At 42.7% G+C, this 10,449-nt stretch overlaps 1 protein-coding gene across 5 annotated transcripts in view; it reads right to left on the bottom strand.

Moving 5' to 3' along the window:
- The window catches only part of Nap1l1 (nucleosome assembly protein 1 like 1), a 29,538-nt gene extending 19,997 nt beyond the window's left edge, over positions 1-9,541 (bottom strand). For 4 of the 5 annotated variants that reach the window (XM_069988901.1, XM_069988899.1, XM_069988895.1 and 1 more), the window contains exon 1: positions 9,434-9,540. The gene's annotated coding sequence lies outside the window, so the exon portion shown is untranslated. Of the gene's footprint in view, positions 1-9,433 lie in introns of all 5 variants that reach the window. The other variant, XM_069988912.1, reaches the window with a different exon arrangement.
- Between the last annotated feature and the right edge of the window lie 908 nt (positions 9,542-10,449).

The following is a 10,449-nucleotide window of genomic DNA, read 5'->3' on the forward strand; positions in this document are numbered from 1 at the left end:
TTGTAATTAATAAAGCCTAGGATTTCTCAAGTAAGCCTATCCTTTCTTCCCCATGTCCTATCACTCACTGAGCCCTTAGCTTCCTCTGGCTATATGGCTGGAGCTATGGCTTAGCGGTAGAGTGCTTGCCTAGCACACATGAAGCCCTGGGTTCAATTCCTCAGTACCACATAAACAGAATAAGCTGAAGTTGCACTGTGGCTCAAGTGGTAGAGTGCTAGCCTTGAGCAAAAGAAACTCAGGGACAGTGCCTCAGTCCTGAGTCTAAGCCCCAGAACTGGGGGAAAAAAAATTCACACACATTGTCAACATTTGATTGCCAGGTCTAAATAAATTTACTATGAGAATCCATCAGAACAAGTCCTAAGTTCCTTCCCAATAAAAATTACAATATTGCTCTTAGAAAATAAATTAAATAACCTATCACCCCAGCACTCAGAAGGCTAAGACAAAAGCATTAAACGTTTAAGATTAACCTGGGCTACATAGTAAGTCCCAGGAATCCTACATCTCATAAAACCTAAACAAAACAAAGCACAGCCCCAAAAGAGAGAAAACAAGAATTGTAAGATGAACTGTATTATATTCAGATAGAAAAATGGCTGATAGCTAGCCCTAGAATTGAGATGATGATTTTAGGTAATGTTTTAGACTACAACAGAATTATTTCTTCTAATGTATATTCTTCTCTTGAAGTATTTTCCATTTGCTTCAGATAATTCTAGTAATACTGGTTACTCTACAAATACTAGACAACTAGACAGCATTTACAAAATGTTCACCAAACTATCTAAAAGTCTCCAAAGGAATGTATCCAAGTTGGATAAGTTTGTATATCAAATCATCAAGGACTTCCTACCAATGTAGGAAAAACTGAATATGCATTCTTAATTCTGGCTAATGCATTCTTAATTCTGGCTAATGTTGTTTAACTGCAACTTTTCTGGAAAGTAACCTGGCCAAAGACTGTCAAGCCTAAGCATGTCTTTGTAACCACTTGTAAGACGGGTCCACACAGCTTAGGGATATAGCCCAAATATGAGGCCTTTGGGTTGGATCCCCAACACTACACATAGAAAAAACAAACAAACAAACAAAACTTGTCTCTTGCTGAGTATGGTGGTAAATACTTATTATCTTAGTACCCAAGAGGCTAAGACGGGAAGATGGTCAGTTTGAGGTCAGCCTGGGCTAAGCAAGATCCTGTCCCAACAGAAAATAGAAAAATTCCATTAAAAAAAATGAAAATTCGGGTGGGGGGAGAGATGGGAAGGGATGGTAAAGGGAAACAAAGGAGGAGGCAACAATGCTTGATAAGAAAGGTACTCATCACCTTGCCCATGTAATTGTAACCCCTCTGTATGGTATTTTCACAATAAAAAAAATGAAAATTCCAAAGGGGAAGGGCTAAATATGATCAAAGTGTATTTTATGTGTATGGAAATGCCATAATGAAACTCAGTTTGTATATAACATACACTAAACAAAAATTGTTTTAAAAAAGGACCAACATCATATTAAGACTTTGCACGATCAAGAAGCAAACCTTTGATTAGACTTTAACAAATGAGACCTAAAGTATTTAAACCATTTGCTTTTCCATGTTCACCTAAAAGATACTCTGGTGAACAAGCTCTACTTATTCTTTGGCTCTCAGTTCAATGTTTTACTCTTTAGCATTCTGCACATTCTGGCTAATTATCTAACTGTATACACTATGAAGTTCTCTCCTTCCATCAAAGGTAACTCCACTATATGATCATTTTGTGCAACCTAAAGTGTATCCCAACTGAACAGTCTGCAAGATTCATGATATAACAGGAACTGCATCTGCTTTTGCCAATCACTGTACTGTATTCTTCACAGTAGTCCACATATTATTATTATGGCATATGCATACAACAGAATGCTCTGCAGTCAAAAAATAAAGCAGCTCTTAGGCCATACCAATTGTTCATGCCTGTAATAGGGAAGGTCAGTATGATGAGACTAGAGAAAGTTCACAAGATCCTTTTATAACAACAGCTGGGCACTGTGGCATGCATGTTATCTTAGCTTTATGGTAAGCATAAATCAGTGGCTCACTTCAGCAGCATACCAGGGAAGGGAGCAATTCTATTTCAAATATAGCCAGTGCAAGAAAGGACTGCAGGTATGGCTCAGCAGTACAGTTCCCACCTAGCAAGTGCAAGGTAGAGTTCAAATTCCAGTAGCACCAAGGTGAAAAAAGTAGCTTTCAGAGCTGACAGGTAAAAAACACTGTGAGGCATGTAATGTTATATACATACTTTTATATATGTGTACATACACTTTCTTATAACTAAAACCATACATATAAACATTATTTTTTCATGCTGGTGTTTCCAGGGCCTGTACATGCTAAGCACATACATTATCACTGACACCACAGTCCTAGAAAGATGAGCTAAAATCGTAACACTGAGAAATGAGAACATATTTTTCATTTTGCATTATATGGCTTTCTAATACACAGAAACTTACTTATTACCTAATTCAGTTACATTTTGGAATTTGCTGGTTTATTCAATACTTAACTATCTAGTATTCAGCAATGGTAAAAAATACAAAAGAAAAATATCTCCCAGCTTCCAAATTCAAACTTTTGTGCCATTTTAACATGTTTATAAATGTACTACCTACCATGCTAACCCCAATGTCTGTTTCAAACCCTTAGACTTAAAATCAAATTTCTTCTCCTTGTAAGATCCAAGACAATGCTCAACATAGTGTTTTATATATATATATATATATATATATATATATATATATATATACATACAATACTAGCATTCAGGAGAGATATACTGTGAAACATACCTCAAAAAAAAATCAAGACAAAGCAGAACAACACAAAGATGCCTACTTCATTCAATCTTCTACTTGTGGCTAAATTAGATCTCTTGCTTATTACATCCTTTCAAAGCAGGCAGACTTCTCTGACCCTGTTTCATCATCTACAAAAGGTGGAGGAGAAAGTATCTCATTGGACTGAACTCAAAGGAGCACACTCCATTAATATGTACAAACTTATGTTTTTATATCCTCAGAAACAATAAACCAGTTCTTCTAGATAGCCATTCCAAATTCATCTCATCTGTGTTGCCCCATCCCTGGCCTAGAGCTATGGCTTCAGGTGCCTCTGCTAGTATGTTTGGAGATGCATGCACATCTAACTGTAAATGAAAGGCATTTTCTTCACCCTAGACCTCAAATAACTCATCCAAACAATTGTCAAAGGCATCAAGAGGCAAAGAAAATACAGCAGAAATTAGTCCTACAAAGACTCATTTATTGTCAAAAAGACTATAAACAAACTAAAGACAAAGAAAGATTAAAAAAAAAAATTCTCAGGCTTTCTAAGCCTGAAAATACAGTGTCTGGGATTGTGGGCGTAGCTCAGTGGTAAAGGGCCTGTCTAGCATGCACAAATTCCTAACCTAAATCTTCGGAAGGAAGAGTAGCAGAAAGAGCAGGCAGAAAGAACATTATCTGCAAAAGGGACACCAATTTAATAACCACGATATAGCAACATTTGGAAAAGAACCAAACTTATAGAAATAAAAATAAACTACATCAAAGCTGGGGTGTATGACTCAAATCCTGACTCCAGTACAGAACAAAGAACTGATATCAAACTAGACTGGCAAAGTAGATGAGACACAGTTGAAGACAGAACTGGAGACAGAACTGATAACAGAACTGGAAGGAAGCTTGTAAGAAATACCCCCAAAGAATGGCAAGAGGCTTAAGAGAGAAAATATTGAAATAAAGACACTTCAGGACACAACAGAGATATTATACAAGTTCTAGGAAGGGAAGACAACAGGATAGAAGAGAAATTAATAGGTGAAGAATCTTCCAGAAGTGGTAAGATACCAAGCTACAACTTCAGAGAACTCTACAAACACTTCCAAACATTCTCACCAGATATTCTTTAGATGGAAGTAATTAATTCCACATGAATAGTCTAAGATATAAAAAATGAAGGAAGCTGGGTACTGGTGGCTCACATGTATAATTCAAGCTACCAACAAGACTGAAACCTGGATTGAGTTCAAAGACAGCTCAGGCAGAAAAGTTCCCAACATTCAACCTCCAAAATAACCAGCAAAAATGACGGACAGGAGGTGTGGCTAACACAGCATTTTGTTAGTACTATAAACAAGGAGGAGGGGCTGGGAAGGTGGCTCAGTGGTAGAGCGCTTGCCTTGCATGCCTGAGACCCTGGGTTCGATTCCTCAAGCACCATATAAGCAAAAAGAAAAAAGCCGGAAGTGGCGCTGTGGCTCAAGTGGTAGAGCGCTAGCCTTGAGCTGAAGAGCTGAAGGACAGTGCCCAGGCCCAGAGTTCAGGCCCCACGACCGGACCCAAAAAAAAAAAAAACAAGGAGGAAATATATGTAAGTATCTAATATTAAGGATGCACATTATAATCTCTAGGATGACCCTCAAACAATTAGAAGTAATAGATGCAACTTCCAAGTAAAATGAATAAATAAAAACATACTTTTGAAATAAACCTAAAAGAAAAAGAATAGGCTAAACAAATCAAAAGTGCAAAAATAATCAGATTTTGCTGGGCATCGGTGAATCATGCCTATAATCCTAGCTACTCAGGAGGCTGAGATCTGAGGATCTCAGATCAAGAAGCCAGCCTGAGCAGGAAAGTCTGAGACTCTCATCTCCAATTAATCCCCCTAGTCTTCAGGGAAAAAGCACAGGGACAATGTCCAGGCCCCAGGAATAAAACAACAACAAAAATTATTCAGCCCTATCTTCAAGCCAATTACATCAAATGTAAAACTAAATAGACTAGAGGTGTGGCTTAAGTAGTAGAGCATTGGCTTCAAAAGTACAAGGCTGAGTTCAAACCTACCACCACCAAAAATATAACAAAGAAAAAGATCTTGAATAGGGATACAGTTTCAAACTAAAAATACAATATACCGAGGAAAAAGTTTACAGCAGTAAAAGTTCTCTGCTCTAGAAAAAGTCTAACTTCAACCTCAAATATAATATGTAGAAAGTCACAATAGGAAGACAACTCATTCCTAACAACACTCCTAAGGATAAATCATAATCTGAAAACATGAAACTCCTTCAATAATGAGTCTACAAAAAAATGTTTGTGCTCAAGATGTTCAGTAGCTAGATGTGCAGATCCTGCTATCCATTAACTTCCTATCACAATGGTTAAATCAGTAAATTCTCCATACTATAAATAAAATGGTTTCTGGAGTCTACTCTGCAAAGGATTACAAACTTACCTCTTTATTTTCAGATAAAATACTAACCACCTACTTTTGCAAAGCAAGCCTAAAACTAGAATTTTAAAGCTTACTTCTAAAACTGTCCATTCTATTTCAAAAACCAAGGTTCATTCCCAATTACTGATCATACACTAACTAGCCATTGTTTTATAAGAAAAATTCCATTCCTACTTCACTAGGAAACAGGTAATCGTTAATAAAATGCAAATTATTTAAAGCAAAAGAGGAAACTAGTAATGCCCAAAGACATAAACTCCCCTTTACCTAAAACCTCATCCCATGCCAAATGGACTGTATAAACAACTCAGTGTTTCAGACATGGTTGCTCTTTTAAAACATTTTCATTCACTCCAACACAACCTTACAGCTTAAATATTTCCCACTCACTTTTATTTCAGTGATATCAATAATCAAGTTTGAAGCAGCTTTGCATTACTCCCAAGCAAAACTGAGTACTATTTCAGAACACTATCTTCAGTACAAAGGATCTCAATATCCACAATAGCATCTAATGAAATAGAAAGGAGTACATACAAAGGCCACAGTGGTTGACAAAAACTGATCAAGTGTTCAACGGTTTATCCACATGTATGTACATGGCACACACAGCACACAAATACACATATGTGTGTATATGGTTAAGTATAAAGCTGAGACGCTATTAACCAACTATAAAGAAATTTCATGTTGAAACAAGATCTTATGACTACAGAATACTATAGCTTTTCTCTAGAGCAAAGTGGAACCCCTAAATTAGAATACATTCGAATTCCAAGTTTGGAAGGGATTTTTTTTTTAAACTACAAAAATGTCATTCCAAGTCACCATCACTCACTCACTCATATATACAACTCAGATAGATGTTGTAGCCACAATATACTTCATTTTCCTTGTTGAAATGTTAGTACTACCAATCTAAAAGAATTAAATCATGTAATAATACATGTTAAGGAATTTGAAACATTAACCCTGTTGTTAACTTTTATTTCCCACTGTATTGTACTTTAGAAAATTTCTATAGGCCTCTTTCACAGTAAAAATTTAAAAAGTACATTTCTGAAAAAGTTTAAGCGAGTAGAGGCCAAATTCTCTAACAAGTCCACTAATACACCTCAATAATCTGTTGTCAATATAAGAAGTACCCAAAGAAGAACAGGTGTAAAGCAACCACATTCTCACCTTCTAGCAGCACTCTGCCTACAAGGAAAAAGCCTCATTTTCAGATGAAAATAGTTTGAAATGAGACCTAATATCAAGGTCCTTTTCCGTAAAGTATGTTGTAAATACTACTCTATATACTCCCTTAACCCTAATTTCTTCTTTCGTCATAGCACCCATCACAACATTTTATATCTAGGCAAGCAAAGTGTTTTGTTCATGATAAAAAATACATGTCCAAATAGTGGTTAACAAAGTCAGTTAGCCAAGAACAAAATCACAGGTTTGACTAAAATTTATGTTCTGAACAGAATGATCATCAGGATTTCTTTATTACAAAGGGGATTTGTTCTCTAATCCTTACATTACATTCAATTTATAACCAAGTAAAATGTGAACTAAGTAACCAAAATATCTTAGGTGGACATTTTCAGACCTGTCACACACACACACTATTTGAATGGATTTTTCAGACAATTTAGAATCAAACCTGTCGTCACTTGAAGCCAGTATGAGCAAGCTGAATAAACTTCAAACTGAATTTCAGATTACATTAGCTCTGCTGTTACTGTTTTGAAAGTACAGGAGCAATCATGTGCCACATTCAGTAGTAGATTTAGTCTGTAATTAATGACTACAAATTTACAGCTGTTATGGTGGCTAAGATCTTGTAATCCTAACTACTACCATGGAGGCTGAAATTGGGAGGCTTGTGTCTCAAGTCCGGCCTGAGCAAAAAGTTCTCCAGACCAATAAAAGGCTAATTGCAGTGGCAGGCACCTGTCATCCGGTGTATGTGAAAATGCTGGCCACTGGGTACTTAATCTTAAGCTAATCTTAAGCTACTCACTGAGATGGGAGAATGGAAGCCAAAAAGTCAAAAGTACAGTCACACCTCAAACGATAATTTTTTTTGCCTTGAGCAAAAAAAAAAAATCTCAGTTCAGCACCCAGCCCTGAGTTCAAGCCCCAGGACTGGCACATACACACACACACACAAAACCCAAAATGTTGACTAATGACAAAATATCTAAGTATCTAAGGCAACTACTAATGCCTTATTTCATCCTCCAAATGACAAGGTTTTCTTCAATGCCAATAACTTCAAACAAGCTTGAGACACAATCACTAAAAACCTGATTTGTCTTCAGTCCATTTTAAAGTATTAATCTATACAGACTTTTCCCTTATCCAATACAAGATAAGGCTTATTACTCTCGTTTTGGTTTTTTAGGCAATACTGGGATTTGAGTTGTGGGGGCCTTTGTGCTAGGCAGGTGCTCTACCAGCTCTGCCATTTTATCCACAGCCGTGGTCAATGTGCTTTCTAAGTAATATAAAGATTAAATATTACAGAGACAAGAAAACAGGGCATGGATAGGAGTTGGGGGGGGGGGCGGGTGGAGGGAGCTGGCAGTAATGGTGATTCAATCAAGCCATAGCACATGCCAGAAATGTACTCTTACTACTTGAGTCACAAGCTCAACACTACTGATTATCTTCCAAAGATGAACTGATGGCATCTCCTTTCAGAAATAGCGATTTTGTCTCAGATTTCTTGAACCCAGGCAAGAGGCCCCTTGTGAGATTTTTTTTTTAAAGTACATTCTTTTCAGAACTCCTTAAACTATGATTGTCTAAAATAAGGACGCCTTGAGGACAACCTGTGTCAAATTCACCATCCCTTTTGTTTACTCGAAGTCCAGCCCTTCACGGGAGGACCTGGGTCTCTCTTCCTTCCTCCCTTTACTAGAGAGATTTTTCTGGGAAGTGGGGCATACTGACCAATCTTCAGGGTACATTATTAACCCTTAATCCCACCTCAAACTTCCTACCAGCTCGCCTCTCCCCCCCCCACCAAGAAAACCATTCCAACACAGATACAACTTAGTACTTCATCCTAGAACTTCAATCAAGCAACGAATTTGTTTGCCTAAAAGAATCAAACCGATTACGGGACAAAGCCTTTTAATTTCATCGTAGAACTGTTCTGGAGGTTGTTTTTCATCTTAGGAGCAGTCCTCTCCAAGGGGGGTGGGGCGATGCCACTCTGACTGTACCTGGGTTACACGAAACCTTTTCTTAAACACAGCCCCCCCCCCACGCCCCAAGAAGAAAAGCGCTTCTCGCTGAGTTCTTGAAAACCCCAGCCGAGGTGACATTCAGTATTTTTCCTCCGACACAAAAAGAAACAAGAAAAACACGGGAAGCCGGGGCGAGTCTGACACCCCAAGGAACCGGCGGATCGCTCGCCACCCCGCCACCGCCTCGACCCCCCGGGCGCCCGGCGAGGCCCCGGCGCCCGTCACCACGTGGAGGGCCGCGGCCCGGGGCTCCCCGCCGCCGGCAGGGGGCAGAGGCGCCGCCGCGCGGCCTCCGCGCCCCCTCCCCGCCCGGGTCCGCGGCCCTGCGCGGCCCCTCCTTCCCGTCGGAATTCGCAGCCTTCGCGCCCCTCTCCCCCCCCCCCCGCCCCGCGGCCTCCCTCCCCGGGAGTCACCCCGAAGGCGAGGTCGGGGGTGAGGGGACGGAAGGGTGGGGAAGGGCGGGGGGGGGTCCCACCGGGAGGAGCCCGGCCCGCACCCCGCCCGGCCCGCACCCCGCCCGGCCCGCATTCCGGCTCCCGCCCGAGCCTCCCTGCGGCGCCGCCGGCTCCCCCGAGCCGCCGCAGCGCCCTCGCTCCCGCCCGCGCGGAGAAGCCGGTGGGACCCCAAGAGCCTCAGCCCTCCCCGCCCTCGGGCCGCCCACCCCGCATCCCCGCGGACGCTCCTGAGGGAAAAAAAGGGAGAAAAGACGGGGAAAGAAACCCGTCGGCGGCAGGCGCGGGCCCCGGGCGGCGGCGAGGTGGAGACGCGGCCGGCCTCACGGGGAGGCCCGGGCAGCCGCGGCCCCGGCTCTCCGTTCCCCCATCCTCCCGCCGCCCCCGGCGCCGCTCAGGCCGCCCGGGCCCCGCCGGCCGCCCTTCCCTCCCGGGCCTCCATCCGTTACCGGCGGCGAGTGCGGGGAGCCAGGCGGCCGGAGCTGCGCAGACAGTGACTCAGGGGCGGCAGCGGCGGCGAGGAGGAGCAGGAGGCGGCGCCGCGAGCAGATGGCGCTAAAAAAGACCCGAGAGCCCGCCGCTCGCGCTCATATACAATTAGCGTCAGCACGTAGGGCCCGCTCCACCGCCCCCCCTCCGCCCCGGCGTCTCCTAGCAACGCGAGCGGGAGGCGGGCCCGGGCCCAGTTGCCTAGCAACAGAACCGTCCTTCTTCCCCGGCGACCTCCATAGTCTCCGGTGGGTTCTCCCCCCGCCCCCCCCCCCCTCAGTGCAGTGCTGTGGCGCCTCGGCTTCCCGCCAGTGTCTGTCCGCCTCCCCCCCCCCCGCCACACACTCACACACACACACTCAAACTCACACGACACCCCGCCGTCTCTTTTCTGCCGCTGAGCTGGAAAAAAATCTTAATCCCATCCTTTGTGGCCCAGAGATGGTGCATGAGGGTCTGGGCCCAGCCTGCTTTGCGCCCTCTTGGTTAAGGAAGCCAGCCAGGGCTGAGGCTGCAAGGCTGTAGACTGCATGCGGGGTATCAGATCCTTGACCTTGAGCCCTTCTGGATTCCCATCTCTAATTCCTATGCACACACACACACACACACACACACACACACACACACGCACGCACACACACGCACACACACACACACCGTTTCCCTTCCCTGCCTAACAGTATTGCTTTCCTCCCGGCCACCTGAGCATTTTCTGCAGGTCCCAGAGGGTCTCCACGTCTTTCGTATTGCTCTGCACATCACTTCACCCTTTAAAGGGTTGCTCCACAGCCTACCTGCACATCCTTTTAACTAATGTGCAGCCCCTCGTTTCTGCGTTAGCTCATTTAATGGGTGAAATAGCATGTTTTATGTACTCTTGGGATACTTTATAAGAAGGCACCCAATATAGTTTGTTTTCAGCCTTCTGAAAAAATGAATCCTTCATTAAACTTCAGACTTTTGAAACTTCGTGGCT

Source organism: Dipodomys merriami, unplaced genomic scaffold (assembly GCF_024711535.1).
Source record: "Dipodomys merriami isolate MVZ:Mamm:240054 unplaced genomic scaffold, mDipMer1.0.p SCAF_10, whole genome shotgun sequence".
Classification (NCBI taxonomy): Eukaryota; Metazoa; Chordata; class Mammalia; order Rodentia; family Heteromyidae; genus Dipodomys; species Dipodomys merriami.